This window comes from Dipteris shenzhenensis, chromosome 11 (genome assembly GCF_047967505.1).
Source record: "Dipteris shenzhenensis isolate YYH24624 ecotype China chromosome 11, Dip_SZ_1.0, whole genome shotgun sequence".
NCBI classification, from domain to species: Eukaryota; Viridiplantae; Streptophyta; class Polypodiopsida; order Gleicheniales; family Dipteridaceae; genus Dipteris; species Dipteris shenzhenensis.
The window spans coordinates 55,833,944-55,859,170 of NC_141606.1; the positions used below are offsets into that span (position 1 = coordinate 55,833,944).

Here is a 25,227-nt window from a genome sequence, read left to right on the forward strand (position 1 = left end):
GCATGCATCTATCCATTTCCATGGTGGTGCGATTCTTCCGCTCAGCTTTGCCATTCTGTTGAGGTGTAAGCCTCACTGTAAGCTTATGCATAATGCCTTTTTCTTTCAGAAATGTCTCAAATTCATGAGACATGTACTCCCCCCCTCGATTTGTGCAAAGTGTCTGCACCTTGAGTCCTATCTCATTTTCAACCATAGCCACAAAGTGTTTGAAATGCATAAACACTTCTGATTTTGCCTTGAGACCATAAACCCAAGTGTAGTTGGTAAAGTCATCTATGAATGTAACAAAATAGAGATAACCCCCAAAAGCAGGTGTCCTCATGGGACCGCAGACATCACTGTGAATAAGCTGCAATTTTCTTGTAGCTTTCACTGCACCATCCTTCTTGAAGGAAAGCCTATGCATTTTGCCAAGAATGCAACCTTCACATGCATGAGGAGGAGGCAACTCCAAAGGAGGTAATGCATCAACCATATCATGCCTCTGAAGTGTCATTAAGCTACCATAGCTCATGTGCCCATACCTGGCATGCCATAACTCCGCATTGTGCATCGCAGCAGTGGGTGTGCTAATTGATAATGCAAGATGGGATCTTTCTTCATATAAATCAAGCTGAAAAAGACCCCGATACAAAGTGCCAGACAACCTCAAAGCATATTCATTTTCTTTGTCTCTGACTGCACACTTGTCATCATAAAAAACAACCTGAAATCCTCCTCTATTGAGTGAGGACACTGAAAGCAAATTCTTCTTTATACCTGGGACATAGAGTACATCTGATATTCTAAAATCTGTGCCATCAGTGGACGTGAGAATAATGTCTCCCACTCCAAACATTGAATGAGAAGAATTATTTGCACAAGTTACCTTCTTCTTGGTGGGTGAAGAATGCAAAGTTACAAACAGATTTTTCTTGGAAGTGATGTGCTTTGAAGCACCACTATCAAAATACCAAGTATGTAGTGTTTCATCAACACTGAAAGAGCATTCATCCTTTGAAGGATCGTAATTGCAAGTCAAAAAAGCATATGGGTCATCATCATTAGTGGCTGTAGTATCTGAACTACCCACTAAAAAATCTGAAGTGCAAGTCAAAAAGGCATAGTGCTCTTTAACCAAGTTGGCTGCAACATCTCCTCCATCATGGCAATGTGGACCTGATGCATCTGATACAGCCATACCGGAATCCCTTTTCTTTTCTTTGGCTATGCGCTTCTTGCACTCTCCAATATAATGATCTGGCTTCTTGCAGTAATGACAGATGCCCTTCTTTTTCTGCTTGTTTGTATCACCCTGTGCCTTATAAGAAGGCTGTCCAGAATCATGTAGGCCATCTTTTGGTGGTTCTAGTGATGTCCTATAGGCCATGGTATGTGCCTTGTAGGCATAAGTGTAGGCACTTATAGTGTTAGTGCCTTCTATGCCACATAGGACACTTAGTCCTATGTGACACCTAGGACACTTAGTCCTAGGCCTAGATACAAGTACTTTGTACTTGTGTTTTGCAACCTTATCTATCTAAGTTTGACGTGACTTCTCTTTCGACTCGTCTTGTACTTGCACTCTCTCTCTCTCTTCGACTCGTACCTTCAGTGGTATCAGAGCAGGTATTGCTCTAGCCTTCCAGCTCTCCTCAGCCCCGAGTCCTCCATTGCTCATTGGAGAGTTTTCTGCCCTGCTGGTCGACACATTCCCAGATCTGGTTCGAGGCCCTTCAGCGCTATCTGCTCCATCGTACCTTCAGTGTCGTACGTACCTTCAGTCGTACGTACATTCAGTTCGTACCTGCGCATCGAGGGTCGCCGTACTGAAATCGCCGTACACCGTACTGAAGTCGTGCATTTACACTTCGTCGTACCTTCAGTGGGTCGTCGTACTGAAATCGCCGTACGCCGTACTGTAGCCGTTGCATCGTCGTACTCTGCACCTGTACCTGCACCGTACTCGTACTTTGCGCCGTACTCTGCACTCTTTCGTACGGTCATACCTACAGTGGTACCAACCTATAGATCAGCCGTACCAGCTTCCCGTACATACGTAGCTTCAGTGAGTACATACATACATACGTACAGATCAGCCGTACCAGCTTCTCGTACATACGTACCTTCACCATAGGTTCTGTACCTGTTTTAGCATTGGCTGGAATCAGGTCCTTGGTCTCACTGCAGTCATCTACAGACATTTGCAGATGTGGGGCTTTTTGCAGGACATTGGAAAATTTGGGGCTTTCATTTCCTTTCACCTCCTTTGATTGCAATTTCTTGCAAGAATATTGGAGCTTTGGGATTAAGTCTGCAATTTCTTGTTTAAATTGCAGTACATTGGGTCAGATTGCAGGACATTCAGTTACATTTGCAGGACATTGGGTCACATTTGCATACATTGGGTCACATTTGCAAAAAAAACAAAAAAAACAGCAAAATTTGGGGCTTTTCTGAATTTGCCCTCTTTTTGGCCTATTTGCCCTCAATAAATTTGGGGCTTTTGCCAAATTTACTGTTTTTGCAGTGAACATTGCCTGTCACAGTCACATTTGGGTCAGATCTGCATTTGCCCTTTGATTTGGGTCAGACATTTGCAGATATTTGCTCTCATTTTTGGGACAGCCAGCTTTTTGCAGTGATAGCCTTGAGGCTTTTGGGTTTTCAGGTCTTTTACAGGCTATCACAGTTGCTATGGCTGGGAACAATTAAGATTTATTTGGAGTTCTTTGTGAAGATGATAAGTTGGATGGCACCAACTATCCGACGTCGTCTTATCTCATGAAACATATTCTTGTTGCAAAGCATTTTTGGAATATTGTTTCTAGGGCTGATCTGAGGCCAGCCAATGCTACAGTGGCTGGTTCTACTGCTGCACCTTCTGCAGGTGGTACTCCTCCTGATGCCTCTTCCTCTAGCACTCCTGCTGCTGCGCTTCCACTCAAGAACAGTCAAGATGGGATGCAAGAGATGCAAATGCACATTCATGCATTGCTTTATCATGCAAGAGAATCATTATTCCACACATCTGGTCTTGCAGGACAGCAAAGGATGCTTGGGATAAATTGGCTTCTCTATATTAGATTTGCAATGAAGCTCGTGTTGCATATTTGAGAAGGCAAATACAGGAAGTGAATATGAATGAAGGTGAGTCAATGGATGCATATTTGACAAAGGTCAAGGACCTCATGGAACAGCTTGCCAACATTGATGAGGTGGTGCCAAATTCACAGCTTGTCAGTACTACATTGAATGGACTACCGGATACATATCAAGGGTTTGCTACAACCCTTCGATTAGTGGCCATTAGTAATCGAGACCACTATTATTTTGATCAGCTAGTTACTTTGCTTTTGCAGGAAGAGCAAAGTAGAGCTAACCGACAAGCCATTATTCTTGATCATGCATTTGCTTCACAGCAGACATGAAGAGGCAATTCCTCTTATGCTGCAATTCCTCTACGCATAGTAGCTGTAATTCCTCCCATGCATCTAAAAATACAACAGATAAGGGAAAGAAGAAAAGATGCAACTATTGTCGCAAGCCTGGACATGACATTTCAGAATGCAGGAAGCGCATTGCTTCGGAGCAAAAGAAAGCAGGATTGACAGTTAATGCCTCACATGCCATTGAATCCCATGAGCCAGCAGATGCTTCACATGCACATGCTCTTCAGGATGATTGGGCATGGGCTGTCCATTGCTCATTTGATCCCTCCAAAGCTGATGCACTCTTTGCTGCTAATGATGCTCAGTCCTGGTACTTTGATAGTGGCGCTTCCAAGCATGTCACATCTTGCAGACAGTTGTTTCATTCTCTAGCTGATGCACCTCGAGGGGGGACTGTTACATGTGCCAATAATGCTTCATATGCTATAAAAGGAGTTGGAGATGTGCAGCTCACATCCATTTCCAGCCATCTTGTCACTCTGACAAATGTTCTTTTTGTGCCTGGAATTGAAGTCAACTTGATTTCAATTTCAGCAATTGCTACTTCAGGTTTCAGAGTAATTTTTGATGGCTACAGATGCCTAGTATATGATCTTCATGATGACAATGCCATAGTTCTCACTGGCACTTTGCAAAAAGGGCTTTATCACCTTGATCATCATTCAGCTGCACTTTCTATTGAAAGCATTGGCTATTTCAGATTCACAGCTTGCTGAAACTCATCTTTGGCATGAGAGAATGGGCCATCTCAATTGTAGAGCTCTTGCAAAGCTACATTCACAGTAGATGGCAAATGATGTACCTCAGACTCACATAGTTTCTAAACATGTGTGTGAGGTTTGTCTTTTGGGTGAGATGCATCGATTTCCTTTTCAAAAGAATTGTCCAAAACTCTCACAAAGGAAATTGCAGCTAGTACACAGTGATGTCTGTGGCCCAATGAGGACAAATGCCATTGGAGGATACAAATATTTCATGACTCTCATTGATGATTTCACAAGGTATTGCTGGGTATATCCTTTAAAGGCCAAATTTGAAGTTTTCTTATGCTTTCAGAGATGGCTGAATATGGTTGAGAATGAATTAGGATGCGAGCTTGTCACCCTCAACACAGATAGGGGGGGTGAGTATATGTCAAAGGAGTTTGATGCATTTCTATCCTCACGGGGCATTGTTCAGTCATGCACTACTTCTTATACTCCTTAGCAGAATCCTGTTTCTAAAAGAAAAAACAGGTCCACAATGGAGATGGCCAGATGCATGCTTAAGGCCAAGTCTTTGCCCAATAAATTTTGGCTTGATGCAGTAATGTGTGCCAACTATGTGCTGAATAGATCACCTACACGGGCATTAAAGACTATTACACCTTATGAAGCATGGAAAGGCAGGAAGCCTTCACTTTCACACATGAACGTTTTTGGGTCTATTGCATATGTTCATGTACCATCTCAGCTGAGACATAAGCTTGATGACAAGGCAATGAAATGCATATTCATTGGTTACAGCCAGGAGAGCAGAGGGTATCGGTTATATCAACCAAATACTGGGAAGATTATTGTCAGTAGAGATGTGATCTTTGCTGAACATTCAGCTTCTCCTCTTGTGGATTGCAAAGCAAAGCCAGATATTGACATGTTTGATGCCTTTGAATCTTGGTTACCGCTACCATCATCAGAGGAGGATTTTGAGCAGCAACATGAGCCTCCTGCAGGCCCTCCACTAAGCAATAATCAGCCACCACCTCATGCTGATTTGCAGGTTTCTCTTCCGGCACAAAATGATCCCACTACTCATGATGCAGTCATTGAAGAAAGAGTTGTCAATAGACAACAAAGGCAAGTTCCCAGATGGCTTCTTGACACATTGAGGGACAGCAAACAAGATCAGCCTTTTGCTGCCCGGACAAGATCAGGGAATAGACAGCATGGTCACTTTCTTGAGTTTGCACTCCTTGCTACAGCTTGCAATGAAGAGCCTTTGTGCCATAAAGATGCTTTTGACAGCAAAGAGTGGATGGATGCAATGAAAGCTGAGTTACAATCTATTGCCAAAAATGACACTTGGGAATTAGTAGATCTCCCACCTGGCAAGCATGCCATTGGAACGCGGTGGGTCTGCAAATTAAAAAGGAAATCTGATGGCAGCATAGATCGATACAAAGCCCGTCTTGTTGCAAAAGGGTATGCCCAACAACAAGGCATTGACTTTGAGGAGACATTTTCTCCCACATCTAGGATTACTACCATTCGATGTGTCATTGCCATTGCAGCCCATCATCATTGGCAAGTGCACCAACTTGACATCAAGACTGCCTTTCTTCATGGGGATCTGCAGGAAGAAGTCTATGTCACACAACCTCCAAGCTTTGAGGTTGTTAATTCTGAAAATAAGGTATGCCGGCTTAGAAAAGCCCTCTATGGTTTGAAGCAGGCACCCAGGGCATGGTATGCCAAAATTCATGCACACTTACTATCCCTTGGTTTTCAGAATAGTCCCACAGAACCCACTCTTTATTTCCGTGGGAGTTGATCTGATTTTTTAGTGCTGATTTTATATGTGGATGATATGCTTATCACGGGCCCAGATACTCAGCAAATTGCAGCTTTCAAGGCTGATTTGCAGCAGATTTTTGACATGTCAGACATGGGACAGCTCCATTATTATTTGGGCATTCAGTTTGCTCATGTTTAGGGGGGTATCATGATGTCTCAGTCCAAGTATATTGGACAGCTCCTTGATCGTTTTCAGTTTGAGGATTGCAAGCCAATCTCTACTCCAGTGGACCCTGGCTTCAAATTCTCAGCTCATGATGGGAGCCCACCATGTGATATCACTCTTTATCAGCAGGCTGTTGGATGGCTTATTTATTTATGTCACACGAGACCTGACTTGGAGTATGCAGTATCTCAGCTCAGCAGATTCATGCACATGCCCAGTTCACAGCATTGGCAGGCAGTGAAGAGAGTCTTCAGATATCTCAGAGGCACTCAGGATTTAGCCCTCTTGTATGGTGATCAGGGTTCACTTACCATGCATGCTTACACGGATAGTGATTGGGCAGGATGTTCCGACACTAGAGTGTCACATACTGGCAATTTTTTTTTGCTTGGCAATTCATGTATTTCTTGGCTCAGCAAGAAGCAACCGACAATTGCCACGTCTAGTTGTGAGGCTGAGTACAGGGCAGCCTTCACCGCTACAGTAGAGTGTGTTTGGCTTCGACAGTTACTTACAGATCTTGGTATTTGCCAGACATCCTCTACTATTGTCTACACTGACAGCCAGAGTGCTTTGGCCATTGCGCGTAACCCAGTGTTTCATGCGCGTACCAAGCATAGTGAGGTTCACTATCGTTATGTTTGGGAGCGGTTGTCAGTAGGAGACATAGAGTTGTCCTAACTTTCTACAGAGGAGGACATCGCAGATATGTTTACAAAGGCACTTCCTCGTCCCAAGTTCGAAGTCTTCCGACAGGCTTTACACTTGGTTCCCTTTGTTACATGATCTGACATTCCTTGTACATTCATAGGTGGCTATATCCTTTTGGATGAACATGTGCCACCATGACAAGAAACTACCAGGTATTCTTAGACGTTTCCAGAGTACTTCAGCCCATCCCATGGAGGGGGGTTTGTAGGCCATCTTTTGGTGGTTCTAGTGATGCCCTATAGGCCATGGTATGTGCCTTGTAGGCATATGTGTAGGCACTTATAGTGTTAGTGCCTTCTATGGCACATAGGACACTTAGTCCTATGTGACACCTAGGACACTTAGTCTTAGGCCTAGATACAAGTACTTTGTACTTGTGTTTTGCAACCTTATCTATCCAAGTTTGATGTGACTTCTCTTTCGACTCGTCTTGTACCTGCACTCTCTCTCTCTCTTCGACTCGTACCTTCAAATCAGCTTTATGCTGATGTGTGGGCTGATGGACATGTGGCTTATGCTGCCCTTTACCCTTGGGCTTGAACTTAGAAAGCATAGCATGGTCGCCAGCCCGGGTTGCCATATTTTTGCGTGTTTGTGCCTCCTGCAACAGAAGTCCTACCAACTCGTGAAAGGAGAGAGGATTGCTGCCCTCCCTCAATGACAAATTCAGCGAGGTGTGGAAACCGAGATAGGACTCAGAGAGTTCAGAGTGGTGGAGATCATCTCTGAATCTGGAATGAGTTCATCAATGTTAAGCAATTGTTCCCTGAGATCATGAAGCTTCGTGAGGTGAGAATTCATGGAATCTCCCTCCTCCATATGTGTATGGGAAAGTTCTCGCTTTAGAAAGGAAACTCTGGCATCGTTTCTTGCTGCAAACATACTCTCCAGTATTACCCAAGCTGCCATAGATGTCTTGCATGACCGAATATGAGGTATAATGAACCTCTTGACAGAAAGAGAAAATACTGAAAGAGTTTGTGCATCTCTAGAGTCCCATGTTTTCTGCTCTGCTGTGGGAGCTCCTGGAGCGGCTGCTCCAATTACTTGTGGTGTATTTGTACCTCCACCCCTGCCTCCAGCTGTAGGAGTGACAGGTATAGGCATTGTATCTGGTCTTTCTTCATCTCCATTGACATAATCCCAAAGATTTCTGCCAACTAAGATATTGCGAACCATGAAACTCCACAAGGAGTAGTTGGTGCCATCCAACTTATCCTATGTGAGAACCCCGAACACCTCATTTGAGTTGTTCTGTGTCATTTTTGCCAGATAAACTCAGAAATACAGCAAGCTGAACAAGTAAAATCCCTTCTTGGGATGTAAGATGCACAAGTAAAATCTACAAAGAAAAATATGCCCACAGTGACAAATACTGTCACAGCCTGTCAAAGGCTCAAAATGCACCACAATGCTTTGCTCAATTCCCAAAAGTCTGCAAATAGAATCTGCAGAAGGTGGCAAAAGTCTGCAATTTGACTCGTACTGAGTCCAAAACTGTCTGCAAACTTTCAAAATGCCCTTTTACCTGCAAAATTGCAACCCAAATGCAAAAGCCCCAATTTCTTGTGGGAAATTGCATACAAAAGAGGGCAAATGGTTTGAAAGCCCCAAATGTTACACAAATTGCACTCTGCCTGCAAAAGCCCCAAATTTCACTGCAAATTTGCAGTGTGATTGCAAAAGCCCCAAATTTTGGACAACCTGCAACCCAAATGCAATGTCTGTCCACAAATATAGAATGCCTCAAATTCTTGCAAGATCTTAGCCAAACAATGGCTGTCTGCAAATAATGCCTGCCAAAAAACCATTTGCTAGAGTACTTGCAAGAATAAAACTTGCACAGAAGGCCTTGCAACAGGAGTGTACGGACGCTTTCAACTTGTACGGAACTGTCAGTACGAATTCCGTACAAGATACGGACTGAGTACTGTCTCGTACGGACGACCAACTGTACGGAGTACGGACGACAGGTGTACGGATGTATGGCCGGTGTGTACAGAGTATATGGAATCTGTACGAAAGGTACGATGGTATGGACAGCAAGTGTACATACGAGTGTACGGCAGATGTACGGAATACTCCGTACGACTTGTACGGACAGCAGCGCAGGAGCATCGTACCGATGAGTACGGAAGAAATGACGCCTGCAGTACGTACGTTGTATGGATGGAAAACTATACGGACGATGAGCTGCTGATGACGAGCTGTACAGACAATCGGCGCAGATTTGTATGGAACAAGTAGTACGGTGCAGGTACAGTACGGACAGCAGGAGCATGAGCTTCATGAATTGAAGCGTGGGCTGTACGGCTGTAAGGGGCTGTTGAGCAGGGAGCTAGGCAGGAAGTTAGGAGCAGGAAGCTTGCAAGCTAGGAAGCAAAGAGCAGGATCTTGCTGCTCTGATACGAAATGTTAGAAACGAGAGAGTGAGAGAGCAGGAAGCAAGAGAGCTGAACGTAGTACTTGCAATAGAAGAAGTGACTAATACAAGAAGTGGGATGGGTTTTGTCTAAGTGACAAAACCTTATCCTTCACTAACCGTAGCTAGTGAACTAACTGTGGTTAGGGGGAAAAACCTCTAAATGAGGGAAAAGTGCCCCTAACCTACTTATTACATTACATTGGTCAGTGCTGAATTATAATAATAGTTCTAACATCCTAGTGTCCGCATAACTAGCTCAAGCTCGTCGATGTAGAGGCCAAACGAGGTTGGTGATAGAGGACACCCTTGTTTGACTGCAATAGTTCTTAAGATCTCATCTATCCATGTGGACCTTGTCCTAACTTTGCCTGAGACTCTCGTAAAGTGCCATGACAGCCCAAATGATCTACTGATCATAACCCAATCCTGTAGAGATATGATGAGGCGAGCTCTCGGAACCATATTAAAGACTTTGTAGAAATCCACAAAGTAGAAATAAACCCTTTGCTTTTGTGCCCTTGCCTCCTCAGTGATACACGTGAGTGTGAGAATGTGATCCATGGTCTTGTGATCACGTCAAAATACGGCTTGCCCAGTTGCTCTAAGTCCGTGTATCTCTGCGAATTGATTGACCTCAGAATCAAGCATTGATGCATAAATCTTGGACATGACATGCCCGATCATAATCATGGGATCCCCTACCTTGTGGATGGGTAAGATAGTATTAACAGTTCAGGTGCGTGGGAAGCCAAGGCAAACGGTTTCATTAAAGAGCTTTGCTAAGATCGAGGCTAGGATATTAATCCCATATGCAATGAATTCAGTGCATAGACGCTTATGATCTTTCGCTTGGCCATTATGAAGCTTCATCACGGCATCCTTAACACCCCCCCTAGTGAAGAGTGTGCAAGAGGTGGGGCGAGGTATATGTGAGAGGTCAAGATTCGGTTGATTTGAATTGAGCATGTATTCCTCGGCCCTTCTCTATGGCTCCTATGTTACCACAAACTTTCAAGCTAGAAACAAACATGACTGTACTTGCATAATCATACTAGACCTTGGTGTCGATGAGAGGTGAAGGGGATAGCTGCTTTAGAAATCTCTGCCAAAAGTCCTTGGAGCTGTTTCTAAACAGGGTGTTCAGTAGTTCCTCCTCATTTCGGTGGACAAATTTTTGTTTCTTCCTACATACCAATCGACAACTTCTTATTCAGTTTGTGGAGTGGGTGAGGTTGTACTTACCTCAACGGATGGCTCATATTTCAGAATTTCAGATGTTCTTTATGTGCCTGGATCAAGAAGAATTTACTTTCAGTGTCCTCGCTCAATTGGAGGAGGGTTTAGGTTATCTTTGAAGATGACAAGTGTGCAGTCTGAGACAAAGAAAATGATTATGCTTTGATGTTGTCTGGCACTTTGTATCGGGGTGTTTTTTCAGCTTGATGTTTATGAGAAAAGACCCGATCTTGCACTTGGAGTAACCACTCCCACTGCTGCCATGCAGAATGCGGAGTTATGGCATGCCAGATATGAACACATGAGCTATGGCAGCTTGATGACACTTCAGAAGCATGCTATGGTTGATGCATTGCCTTCTTTGGAGTCACCTCCTCCTCATCCCTGTGAAGGGTGTTGCATCCTCGGTAAGATGCATAGATTTCCCTTAAAAAAGGATGGTGCAGTACGAGCTGTCCGTAAATTACAGCTCATACATAGTGATGTCACTTGCTTTGGGTGGTTATCTGTATTATGTCACATTTGTACACAAATTATACTTGGGTCTATGGCTTGAAGAAGAAATCAGATGTGTTTATGCATTTCAAACACTTTGTGGTCTAGGTTGAAAATGATACAGGACTCAAGGTACACACACTTCGCACTGATAGAGGGAGGGAGTATATGTCTCATGAATTTGAGGCATTTTTGAAGGAGAAAGGCATCACACATCAGCTTATAGTGAGGCTTACCCCTCAGCAAAATGGCAAAGCTGAGTGGAAAAATAGAACTCTCATGGAGATGGATAGATGCATGCTCACTAGCAAGAAGTTGCCTCACAGATTCTGGCTCGAAGGACCCATCTTTGGACGTGTTGCATATGCCCATGTGCCTGTGGAGTTTCAACATAAGTTGTCAGATAAGGCACTGAAGTGTGTTTTTGTAGGATATAGTGCAGAGAGCAAAGGCTATGGTCTCTACAATCCTGCCATACACAAGATTTTTGTGAGTAGAGATGTAATCTTTTCAGAGAATTCAGCTGCATGTGTATTCACTATTCTAGCTTCTTTAGATGATGTTTTAGAGGGGTTCCTTCCTATTGCCTTTGGTTCCCCAGCTGATACTCTTGCTGAAAATCAGCATGTACAGCAGCCTCCTCCTGCTCCACATGCCCCGATTCAGCCACCTGCTGATTTTGTTCCTCCACAGGCAGTGGATGATGTTGTCAGGCAAGAGATTCAAGAGATACATGCAGCAAAAACAGTTCCAAACTGGTTGCTACAAATTCTCAAGGAGAGTAGACTTGAGGCACCTTTGCTTGGCAGGACTCGTAGTGCAGTAAGGCATGAAGGGGGGCCTCTGTCCGTTGAATGAGGTTATGCAAATACTCTTCTTAAAGAACCTGATACTTATGAAGAAGCCAAGAATAATGTGCGCTAGATGAATGCCATATACAATGAACTGCAGTCCATTGAGAAAAATCAAACTTGAGATGTTGTGGATGTACCACATGACAGATTTGGGCATGTTAAATTGATCCAGTTCATTCAAGACAAGCGTGGCATCGTTATGTCTCAATCCAAGTATGTGCAAAAGCTATTGGATAGATTCAACATGTAAGATTGTAAGCTTACAACCACTCCCATGGAGCCAGGGATGAAGCTTACTATGTATGATGCAGGTGAATCAGTGGATGCCACACTTTACAGCCAGGCTGGTGGATGCCTTATTTATTTGTGTAATACACGGCTCGATATTCAGTATGCAGTATCTCAAGTGAGCAGGTATATGCACAGCCTAAAGAAAACACATTGGCAAGCTGTAAAACGCATCTTTCGTTACTTGCAAGACACAAAGTCTTGTGACTTGATGTTTCCCAGGGGAGGTGACTTGCAGGTGCATGCGTACAGTGACTTGGATTGGGCTGGAGACTATGACACTAGGCAGTCCACAAGTGGTAATTGTTTCTTTTTGGGCAAAGCTTGCATTTCTTGGCTGAGCAAGAAACAATCTACTGTGGCTACTTCCTCATGTGAAGCTGAGTATAGGGCAGCTTTCACAGTGATAGTTGAATGTGTTTGGCTGCGTCATTTGTTTGCTGATCTTCATCCGTTATTGGGGGGTCCTTCTCCAATTCTCACTGATAGTCAGAGAGACTTAGAGTCTGTGCTATAGTGTGTTTCATGCTCGCAAGAAGCACATCAAGGTTCATTATCATTATGTCAGAGAGAAGTTGCATGCAGGGGAGATCAATATGATCTATGTGTCAACACATGACAATGTTGCAGACATCTTCACCAAAGCACTTCCACGTGAGAAGTTTGAGGCATTTCGCAGTGACATGAACTTATCTCCTTTTGGTGATTGATCACTTCCTTGTACATCATCACATTGGCACTGCAGGGGGGTGTTAGAATTATTGACATATTCTAGGCAGTACCAATGTAATCCATAAGTGAGTTAGGGGCACTTTTCCCTCACTAGAGGTTTTTTCCTTAACCACAATTAGTGGGTGAGTGTGGTTTTGTCACTTAGACAAAACCACCTCCACTCTTGTTTCCTATCATCTTATCACTCTACGTTTTGCTCTCTGGCTCTCTTGCTTCCTTCTTGTCTGCTCCCCTCTCACAAGATACACGACTTCACTTTACCCCCTCCCTCACTCGGAGCTGACCACTCGTACCTGGCCTTCCGTATATCTGCTTTCGAATTCAACAGTACAGAATTGCCAGCATCAGATCATGAAGGCTGGAGGTTGGTATTAGCATCCTTTAGGCTTGCAAAGGATGCACGGAGGGATGATGCAGATGTATAGAATTATACGGAGCAGGGTACAGAACTGTACAGAGCTGCATCAGTGAATCCATGGGCTGAGAATGCCCTGAACAGAGGCAGAAACGACAGCGCAGGGAAGCGCCTATCTTGGGAAGGTTTTAGGCCTGCAATAGGCTCTGGTTTGGGGTAGAAAGAAAGAAAGAGAGAGTTTATTAAAGTCTTCGGAAGAGCGATGGGTCTATGAGACTGTGTGAATCCTGATACAAACCAAATGTGAGGGTGGAGCTACTAAACGAGCATCCACACCAATGCAGAATGTAAAAAGCTAGTGCTAAGTACTACATAGTCATGTCAGAATGATCGACTACACATCAATATCCTCCTCCTCCTCCTCCTCCTCATCAATTCATCTAGGTGGATGAGACAGCAGAAGCATGAAGTCGGCAATAGAGTGTTGTCGGTTGCTCGTGGGCGTGGTCTTGTGTCATCTCCTGGTCATGGCTCTACGCCTAACAAGGGCTGCAATGACCCCTGTTGGTCGAGCCCCGACCCTGAACAGAGAGGGGATATCCCCAAGTGTAATTTGTGTGTCAACCCTCTATCTTAGCTGTTGTGTCGTTGGCTCTGGATCTCGATCATGTTGGGACCTCGTAGTATGGGGGTCCACATGCTCTGGTTGGGAGAACTCCCTGATCGAGCTCTGAGAAGGGTCTACTAAGGCAGAGGTCTGCTCCTGTCTCCGAGCCCGAAGTCTTGACTGCCTCATGGATGAAATCCGCCAAGCATCTTTGATCTGGATGGGAGAGAAATCGAGACAACACCCTAGAACTGTCTCTGAAGAGGCAATAGAAGCGTCTTGGGCACCTGAAAATGAAATGCTCCTCCGACTCGACCTCCTGTATGTCACATAATGTGCATATGCACCTCTCCTGGGGTAGACCCGCTGCCTTGCCACTCTCAATGCGCAGTCTATGTGAAGAGACCCGAAACTGTCCAACAGAGATACTTAATGAGTGGGGTAAGTGGATCTACGTGTATCCTGGTGGGTCAATGAAACCCTCCTCTATGATATGTAAACAATGATCCTTGTAGAAGCTGAGCTTCACTCAAAGCTCACTTGGCCCCAACCAAGTCTGGAATGTGTGTAGCTGTAAGAGATCCTCGCGGATGATCTAGTTGACCTCGTGTGGCAAGAGAGAACGGTGCGTCAATGCTGTACTGGAAGAGAGGGAGTCTGTCCATGTGGACCCGAATCGCTAAAACCATCTCTTTGTGCTTGCATAGCAGCATCTTTGGTCACTTGATGCTGATAGTGCCATAGAAGAGGACAATGCTAGCCAAGGTAATCTGTTGTGCCTAGAAGTGCATCCCGTACTCCCTGACCCGGTATTGGTAGGTGATAATCTAAAATACTGCATCGAGCTGTAGCGGATAATCTGGTGAGGGATGGACGGCTTACCGTGGATCTTTCGTGATAGCATGAGAACCTGTAGCCGCTCCACACGAGCCCACTCTATATTTGATAGATCTGGCCCCCAACAAGGGTTTCCGTACATCCCCGTTGGACGGACCAAGGAGTCAAACAACAATCCCTTGGTCTGCGGATCCTGGAAGTGTGAGCGGAAGCATTGACTCTCTAATCTGGCCAATGAAGCGTATTGCTCAAGCAGGCCTGCATCGCGGGTCTCAAAGTGAAGATAGGTCCGGAGAAGATAACCCCAAGGTATGTATATGACGAAACAATCTCAATAGGTGACCCATCAAATGCGTAACGGCTCGAGATGTATTGAAGATCATGCCCTTGGTTTTACCGAGGTTGACCTTCAAATCATGGGATTCACAAAAGGACTGTGGTGCATCAAGGTGTCTCTGGAGGCCCTCTGCTGATGAAGACAAAAGCGCCACGTCATTTGCATATAGCAATATCCAGTTCAACGTGCTAGCTAGAGAGCACCCATCCCCCCCCCCCCCGGTGTTTGCATAAATGTCTCAAGCTCGTCAATGTAGAGGCCAAACAAGGTAGGTGATAAAGGACACCCTTGTTTGACCCCAATAGTGCTCATGATCTCCTTTGTCCACGCCGACCCTGCCCGTACTCTGCCAGAGACTCTCTCGTAAAGTGCCATGATGCCCCAAATGATCTCTTGGTCATACCCCATATTGTATAGGCGTCGGAGGAGGCGAGCTCTCGGAATCGATTTAAAGGCTTTGCGAAAATCCACAAAGCAACAATATACCCTCTGCTTTCGTGCTCTCGCCTCTTCGATGATACACCTGAGTGTGAGAATGTGATCCATGGTCCCATGATCACGTCGGAATTCAGCCTGTCCGGCTGCTCTAAGTCCCCGACACTTTGCGAAGCGACCGACCTCAGAATCAAGCACTGATGTATAAATCTTGGACATGACATGTCTGATCATAATGGTCCTGTAGTTCTCTGGGCTCATGGGATCCCCCGCCTTGTGGATGGGTGAGATAGTGTTGACAGTCCAGGTAGCCCCTTGTGGTATTTCTTTAATATATCTTTATAAAGCCAAGAGGCTGATTACAAGGTCTCCTGAAAGCTGCACCACAGGCAAACCACTGCCCAGAGACTTCCGATATCCTGCACACCCTGCAATTCCTGCTCAACTTTATATGGAGAATATGCATCCAATCACTAGGCAATCACACACTCTTCTTTCCAACCAAGTGTGCAACAGAATCCAAAGGCATAAACTATCTGTCTGCTCACGCCCTTTGCCAACTAGGATATTGCGAACCATAAAACTCCATAGGGAGTAGTTGGTACCATCCAACTTATCCTCCTGTGTGAGGACTCCAAACACTTCATTGGGATTGTTCTGGGCCATAACTGCCAGAAAAATTGCAGCAAATACCAACCCAAAAATTCCCTTTCTGGGAATGAAGGTGCACAACACAATTCATTCAAATCAGCCAATCGCTGATTTGGCAGGTGGCATACTCTGTCCAGATAGTGCTTATTTTTCCAAACAATGATTGAGCTAGTGTTTCTGAATCTCTAAACAGTGTCAAACAGTGAATTTACTGTTCCAACAATGCTTGTACACAGTGATTTGGCAGTGAACTCACAGTTCAGACCTCCAGTTAGATTTGGGGCTACAAATATGCCTACAAGGAGGCTTGGGAATCAGTCGAAGAAGCAGCCCATGGGGGATCTTGATCCCATTCCAGAGGATGATGCTGTAATGGATAATACCAGATTGGGCATTGGATCCAGTGAGGGAGTCCAAGATGGTGGCATGGATAATGTTGATACCCTTGGCAGTTGTAGACAAGAGCTCACTGATGGCACCTAAAATTCCCAGTCTCAGATTTTGTTTTTAGTTTGAGTTTTGAGTTTGGAGTTTGAGCTCTTTAGCTTAGCATAGCACTCAACAAGGGCCCTAGCGCACCCTTTGCTTCAGCCCACAGAGGCTTGTATGAGTTTCTTCTCTTGATGTACTAATAGGCTCGTGATGCCTTTCCAGGATGTTAATATATCTTGCTTTCTTTCTTTCTTTCTTTTTTTGTATCCATCTCCTTGCTTGGTCTCTTTGCATTGCCAAGCTCCTTGTTGAGTCTGCTGTAACCGGCCATTTGCTCAACTTCCTGCTTAGCCCGCCATCGATCACCTAGCTCAGCCTTTCACAGGTACTTGCTCGAATCTTGCGCCTTATCTGATCGAATCCCACACCATTCCTTGCTCTTACATGCCTTGTATGCTTCAACCACTCGATCTTTCCTGCTCTGGCTCCATACTATATGCCACATACCATGGTCTGCTTTAGATTCACGACCTGTTTGACCTGTTCTGACATTTGCTCCTAGGCGCCAAGCTACTGGACACATTGCTGCATTTCGACTAGTTCATGGACACATCTCTGCATTTGACCTGCTTTCGGACTTCTCTTTGTATTTCGACCTGCTCTCAGACTTCTCTTTGTATTTCGACCTGTTTGATTTATCTTGGACACATTGTTGGCAAGAGCAATGCCTTTTTAGAAAGAGGCTAGAGCTACTCCTGCTAGCAAGAGCCCCCTTCAGTCGCGCCAAATTTCGTGTCTACAATGTCAGTTAGTAGGAGCTCAAGGGGGGAGGACCAATGGGAAGGAAGGCAATGGTCCCCCCCCCCCCCCCCGCGGCCGCACGGCGGCCTTTTTCTTCTTCCCCAACCCCCTTCCACGTGATTGAAGGAGGGAAAATAAAAAACAAAGACCATTTAGAAAATGGCCTTGAAAAAGACAGCAAGAGCCATGTCAAAGAGAGGAAAAGGTGACAAGACGACAACCAACATAAGCAGCTGAAGCTTGAGAACACGAACAATCACAGCAGCAACCACAGCGGTCTGCAACCGATAGCACGGCTATCCAAAAGGCTACCACTGTAGCCTCAGCTCTAGCCTCAACAGTCTCTGCTCCAGCCTCAGCTTTATCATCATCATCATCATCATCATCATCATCATCATCATTCAGCATCGTCGTCGTCATCATCTTCAGCACCACCGTCATCTTTGGGGATGACAGTGCCATCACTGATACAGATAGCAGTATGGACTTATTGACACCGATACCGATATCGATGTCGACATCAGCAATAGCTCTGACTTGCCCTCCTAGCTTGACTGCCACTATACCCCGTTGTGCCTCCCCATAATACCCTTGATTTCTATCACCCATATCCCTCATCTAGCCACCTTTTCCCTCAACAGTTGGAGTAGCCTCAGCCACATTCCAGATTTCTTCTCATTGTCCTCAGTCCTCTGCTCATATGTCCCTACCTCCCATCACCCAGTTCCCATTCATGCCCTACCCATACTCGTCACCTCAAGCACACCCGATCTCAGTCGAGGCTTAGATCATCATGGAGGTCCACCGCCTTTGTGCATGAGAGATGGAGCAGGATCATTTCATCCACAGATATTACAGCTCCATATGGACTTGGCAGCCATAGCGATAGCCCTGAGCAGTGGGCTAGTGTTACTTTTGGGCTGAAGCAGTAAATACAGCTACGTACCTTCATACTTGGAGTTCTGTGAAAGCTGTATTGAACAAAACTCCTTAGATCATCTAAGAATATTTGGCTGCTTGTATCCTTGATGCCAACAGAGGAAATCAGTTAAAGGTATATTTGTTGGCTATAGTGATGATAACAAGGCCTACACGATTTGAAATCTTGTAGCACGCAATATCACACTATGAGGGATGTAATCTTTGATGAAGAAGGAACTGGTTACAAGATACATCACAACAAGATACATCATTCTATCACTGGGCATGTGGTAGAAAGAGGGACCCCCAAAAGGGACTTCTGTAGATCCGAGCTGGATGAGCACGTGAGTCAAAACGAAGAGACTTGGTTCTAGCGTCTTGGAAATGAGAGTAAAATCACTGGCACTCCAGTATTTTCTAGTGCAGCATATGTATGGTTGGTCTCATCATGAAGATCGTGCAAGAGAATAGGAGCCCTAGGTACGTATAGGATGCAACTATCTCCAGTGTTTTCTCGTCGAAGGTAAGGTGCCCTCAATGTGCGGCAGCCGGAGATGTGTTGAAGATCTTGACCTTGGTTTTACCGAGGTTGAACTTCAAATCATGTGTCTCACAAAAAGTTTGAAGTGCATCCAAGTGCACCCTCGGTCGATGAGGAGAGTAGAACCTTCACCCCCAAGGTCATGAATGAAGCTTATTGTGGGTGTTTTGCATGAGTGTCAATCAAGTAGTAATATAAGAGCCAATTTAGTGTCACAACCTATTTTAACTACAACATATGCAAAGACTTCTATTCAGTGTCAAAATCTATTTTAACTATAAAGTATGTGTAGGCCATCTTCTGGTGGTTCTAGTGATGACCTATAGGCCATGGTATGTGCCTCGTAGGCATAAGTGTAGGCACTTATAGTGTTAGTGCCTTCTAGACCACAGAGGACACTTAGTCCTATGTGACACCTAGGACACTTAGTCCTAGGTCTAGGTACAAGTACTTTGTACTTGTGTGTTTTCAAGTTATCTAAGTTTTGACGTGACTACTCAACAATCGACTCGTCTTGTACCTGCACTCTCTCTCTCTCTCTTCGTTCCGTACCTTCAGTGGTATCAGAGCAGAGCTTCGCTTCCTGTGTCTCTTGTTCGTACTGCCCGTACGATAGTACGGATGTCCGTACAACCAACGGATATTGTATCGTGTACCGTATCTTCAGTGGTTGCGCGTCGTCGTACACTGCATCGCCGTACTGAATCGTGCATCGTTCATACATCTGCATCGCGGGTCGTCGTACATCCGTCGTCACTTGTACATGCGTCGTACAACCGCACGGCTATGCTCCGTACTTTGCATCGTCACTTGTACTTGCACCGTACAACCATACGGCTCTACGTCGTCACTTGTACCTGTACCGTACGTTGGATACAGTCACTTGCATCCGTACCTAGAACCGTACACTCAGGTACTGCGTGTCATGTACTTCCTACACCGTATAACCGTACAGGTCGTACATTGGGTGCTGTACAGCCGTACATTGGCTGCAGTACAACCATACATTGGGTGCTGTACAGCCGTACATCCGTACGCCGTGCAAACCATACAGTCTCACTTTCTTACGTGTGGGATCTACAGAGATTGCAGGACATTGAGTCATTTTTGCAGGATATTGAGTCAGATTTGCAGGACATTGGGTCAGGTTATCATACATTGGGTCACATTTGCAAAATTTCAGCAAAATTTGGGGCTTTTCCACATTTGCCCTCTTTTTGGCCTATTTGCCCTCAATAAATTTGGGGCTTTTGCCAAATTTGCTGTTTTTGCAGTGAACATTGCCTGTCACAGTCACATTTGGACCAAATTTGCATTTGCCCTTTGATTTGGGTCAGAAATTCGCAGATATTTGCTGTCATTTTGGGACAGACAGCTTTTTGCAGTGATAGCCTTGAGGCTTTTGGGTTTTCGTCTTTTTCAGGGTATCACAGTTCCTATGGTTGGGAACAATCAAGATTTATTTGGAGTTCTTCGTGAAGATGATAAGTTGGATGGCACCAACTATCCGATGTGGTCTTATCTCATGAAACATATTCTTGTTGCAAAGCATTTGTGGAATATTGTTTCTGGGGCTGATCTGAGGCCAGCCAATGCTACAGTGGTTGTTTCTACTGTTGGTTCTTCTGCAGGGGGTACTCCTCCTGATGGCTCTTCCTCTAGCACTCCTGCTGCTGCTCTTCCAACTCAAGAACAGTCAAGATGGGATGCAAGAGATGCAAATGCACATTCATGCATTGCTTTATCATGCAAGAGAATCATTATTCCACACATCCGGTCTTGCAGGACAGCAAAGGATGCTTGGGATAAATTGGCTTCTCTCTATCAGATACGCAATGAAGCTCGTGTTGCATATTTAAGAAGGCAATTACAGGAAGTGAATATGAATGAAGGTGAGTCAATGGATGCATATTTAACAAAGATCAAGGACCTCATGGAACAGCTTGCCAACATTGATGAGGTGGTGCCAAATTCACAGCTTGTCAGTACCACATTGAATGTACTGCCAGATACATATCAAGGGTTTGCTACAACCCTTCGATTAGTGGCCATGGGTAATCCAGATCACTATTCTTTTGACCAGCTAGTTACTTTGCTTTTGCAGGAAGAGCAAAGTAGAGCTAACAGACAAGCCATTATTCTTGATCATGCATTTGCTTCACAGCAGACTGGAAGAGGCAAGGCTTCCAAGCCTATGGGTAAGCCAAAATCTGCGCACAGCAGCTGCAATTCCTCTACGCATAGCAGCTGCAATTCCTCCCATGCATCTAAAAATACAGCAGATAAGGGAAAGAAGAAAAGATGCAACTATTGTCGCAAGCCTGGACATGACATTTCAGAATGCAAGAAGCGCATTGCTTCGGAGAAAAAGAAAGCAGGATTGACAGTTAATGCCTCACATGCCATTGAATCCCATGAGCCAGCAGATGCTTCACATGCACATGCTCTTCAGGATGATCGGGCATGGGCTGTCCATTGCTCATTTGATCCCTCCAAAGCATGCACTCTTTACTGCTAATGATGCTCAGTCCTGGTACTTTGATAGTGGTGCTTCCAAGCATGTCACATCTTGTAGACAATTGTTTCATTCTCTAGCTGATGCACCTCGAGGGGGGACTGTTACATGTGCTAATAATGCTTCATATGCTGTAAAAGGAGTTGGAGATGTGCAGCTCACATCCATTTCCAGCCATCGTGTCACTCTGACAAATGTTCTTTTTGTGCCTGGCATTGAAGTCAACTTGATTTCAATTTCAGCATTTGCTACTTCAGGTTTCAGAGTAAGTTTTGATGGCTACAGATGCTTAGTATATGATCTTCGTGATGACAATGCCATAGTTCTCACTGGCACTTTGCAAAAAGGGCTTTATCACCTTGATCATCATCCAGCTTCACTTTCTATTGAAGCATTGGCTATTTCAGATTCACAGCTTGCTGAAACTCATCTTTGGCATGAGAGAATGGGCCATCTCAATTATAGAGCTCTTGCAAAGCTACATTCACAACAGATGGCAAATGATGTACCTCAAACTCACACAGTTTCCAAACATGTGTATGAGGGTTGTCTTTTGGGTAAGATGCATCGATTTCCTTTTCAAAAGAATTGTCCAAAACTCTCACAAAGGAAATTGCAGCTAGTACACAGTGATGTCTGTGGCCCAATGAGGACAAATGCCATTGGGGGATACAAGTATTTCATGACTCTCATTGATGATTTCACAAGGTATTGCTGGGTATATCCTTTAAAGGCCAAATCTGAAGTTTTCTTATGCTTTCAGAGATGGCTGAATATGGTTGAGAATGAATCAAGAAACAAGCTCGTCACCCTCAACACAGATAGGAGGGGTGAATATATGTCAAAGGAGTTTGATGCATTTCTATCCTCACGGGCATTATTCACTCGTGCACTACTCGTTACACTCCTACGCAGAATCCTGTTTCTGAAAGGAAAAACAGGTCCACAATGGAGATGGCCAGATGCATGCTTAAGGCCAAGTCTTTGCCCAATAAATTTTGGCTTGATGCAGTAATGTGTGCCAACTATGTGCTGAATAGATCACCTACACGGGCATTAAAGACTATTACACCTTATGAAGCATGGAAAGGCAGGAAGCCTTCACTTTCACACATGAAAGTTTTTGGGTCTCTTGCATATGTTCATGTACCATCTCAGCTGAGACATAAGCTTGATGACAAGGCAATCAAATGCATATTCATTGGTTACAGCCTGGAGAGCAGAGGGTATCGGTTATATCAACCAAATACTGGGAAGATTATTGTGAGTAGAGATGTGATCTTTGCTGAACATTCAACTTCTCCTCTTGTGGACTGCAAAGCAAAGCCAGATGTTAACATGTTTGATGCCTTTGAATCTTGGTTACCTCTGCCATCATCAGAAGAGGATTTTGAGCAGCAACATGAGCCTCCTGTAGGCCCTCCACTAAGCATTAATCAGCCTCACCCTCATGCTGATTTGCAGGTTTCTTTTCCGACACAAAATGATCCCATTACTCATGATGCAGTCATTGAAGAAAGAGCTGTCAATAGACAGCAAAGGCAAGTTCCCAGATGGCTTCTTGATACATTGAGGGACAGCAAACAAGATCAGCCTTTTGCTGCCCGGACAAGATCAGGGAATAGACAGCATGGTCACTTTCTTGAGGTTGCACTCCTTGCCACAGCTTGCAATGAAGAGCCTCTGTGCCATAAAGATGCTTTTGACAGCAAAGAGTGGATGAATGCAATGAAAGCTGAATTACAATCTATTGCCAAAAATGACACATGGGAATTAGTAGATCTCCCACCTGGCAAGCATGCCATTGGAACGAGGTGGGTCTACAAATTAAAAAGGAAATCTGATGGCAGCATAGATCGATACAAAGCCCGTCTTGTTGCAAAAGGGTATGCCCAACAACAAGGCATTGACTTTGAGGAGACATTTGCTCCCACATCCAGGATTACTACCATTCCATTGTCATTGCCATTGCAGCCCATCATCATTGGCAAGTGCACCAACTTGACATCAAGACCGCTTTTCTTCATGGGGATCTGCAGGAAGAAGTCTATGTCACACAACCTCCTGGCTTTGAGGTTGTTAATTCTGAAAATAAGGTATGCCGGCTTAGAAAAGCCCTTTATGGTTTGAAGCAGGCACCCAGGGCATGGTATGCCAAAATTCATGCACACTTACTATCCCTTGGTTTTCAAAATAGCCCTACAGAACCCACTCTTTATGTCCGTGGGAGTGGATCTGATTTTTTAGTGCTGATTTTATATGTGGATGATATGCTTATCACGGGCCTAGATACTCAGCAAATTGCAGCTTTCAAGGCTGATTTGCAGCAGATTTTTGACATGTCAGACATGGGACGGCTCCATTATTATTTGGGCATTCAGTTTGCTCATGTTGAGGGGGGTATCATGATGTCTCAGTCCAAGTATATTGGACAGCTCCTTGATCGTTTTCAATTTGAGGATTGCAAGCCAATCTCTACTCCAGTGGACCCTGGCTTCAAATTCTCAGCTCATGATGGGAGCTCACCATGTGATATCACTCTTTATCAGCAGGCTGTTGGATGCCTTATTTATTTATGTCACACCAGACCTGACTTGCAGTATGCAGTATCTCAGCTCAGCAGATTCATGCACATGCCCAGTTCACAGCATTGGCAGGCAGTGAAGAGAGTCTTCAGATATCTCAGAGGCACTCAGGATTTAGCCCTCTTCTACGGTGATCAGAGTTCACTTACCATGCATGCTTACACGGATAGTGACTGGGCAGGATGTTCCGACACCAGAGTGTCACATACTGGCAATTGTTTTTTGCTTGGCAATTCATGTATTTCTTGGCTCAACAAGAAGCAACCGACAGTTGCCACGTCTAGTTGTGACGCTGAGTAAAGGGCAGCTTTCACCGCTATAGTAGAGTGTGTTTGGCGTCGACAGTTACTTACAGATCTTGGTATTTGCCAAACATCCTCCACTATTGTCTACACTGACAGCCATAGTGTTTTGGCCATTGCGCGTAACCCAATGTTTCATGGGCGTACCAAGCATATTGAAGTTCACTATCATTATATTTGGGAGCGGTTGTCAGCAGGAGACATAGAGTTTTCCTATGTTCCCACAGAGGACAACATCGCAGATATGTTTACAAAGGCACTTCCTCGTCCCAAGTTCGAAGTCTTCCGACAGGCTTTACACTTGGTTCCTTTTGTTACATGATCTGACATTCCTTGAACATTCATAGGTGGCTGTATCCTTTTGGATGAACATGTGCCACCATGACCAGAAACTACCAGGTATTCTGAGACGTTTCTAGAGTACTTCAGCCCATCCCATGGAGGGGGGTTTGTAGGCCATCTTCTGGTGGTTCTAGTGATGCCCTATAGGCCATGGTATGTGCCTTGTAGGCATATGTGTAGGCACTTATAGTGTTAGTGCCTTCTAGACCACATAGGACACTAAGTCCTATGTGACACCTAGGACACTTAGTCCTAGGTCCAGGTACAAGTACTTTGTACTTGTGTGTTTTCAAGTTATCTAAGTTTTGACGTGATTACTCAACAATCGACTCGTCTTGTACTTGCACTTTCTCTCTTCGTTCCGTACCTTCAGTATGCAACGACAATCTATCAAATCAGTGTCAAAAACTTTTATATACAAAGACTTTTTGCGAATAATCAACAAGAGAGGCACCTAGGTCACAAACAATTGTAAACAGGTTACTGAAGAGCAAACATACACATCTGGAAGAATCCCGAGGCATGCCCAAGCTCATCTACAAAAGCAATAGGAACAGTGACTCTAAGTGTAGCAGGGAGAACCCAGCAGTTGTATAATCTTAATCTCTTAAACATGCCCAAATATCCACTGACCAACATGCACATAATCAACGTTTATTAACATGTTTGGACT

At 44.6% G+C, this 25,227-nt stretch overlaps 1 protein-coding gene across 2 annotated transcripts in view; it reads left to right on the forward strand.

The window, feature by feature from the left end:
• LOC147897210 (RING/U-box superfamily protein) overlaps positions 1–25,227 on the forward strand; it is a 69,634-nt gene that overhangs the window by 39,524 nt on the left and 4,883 nt on the right. The window lies entirely within an intron of this gene.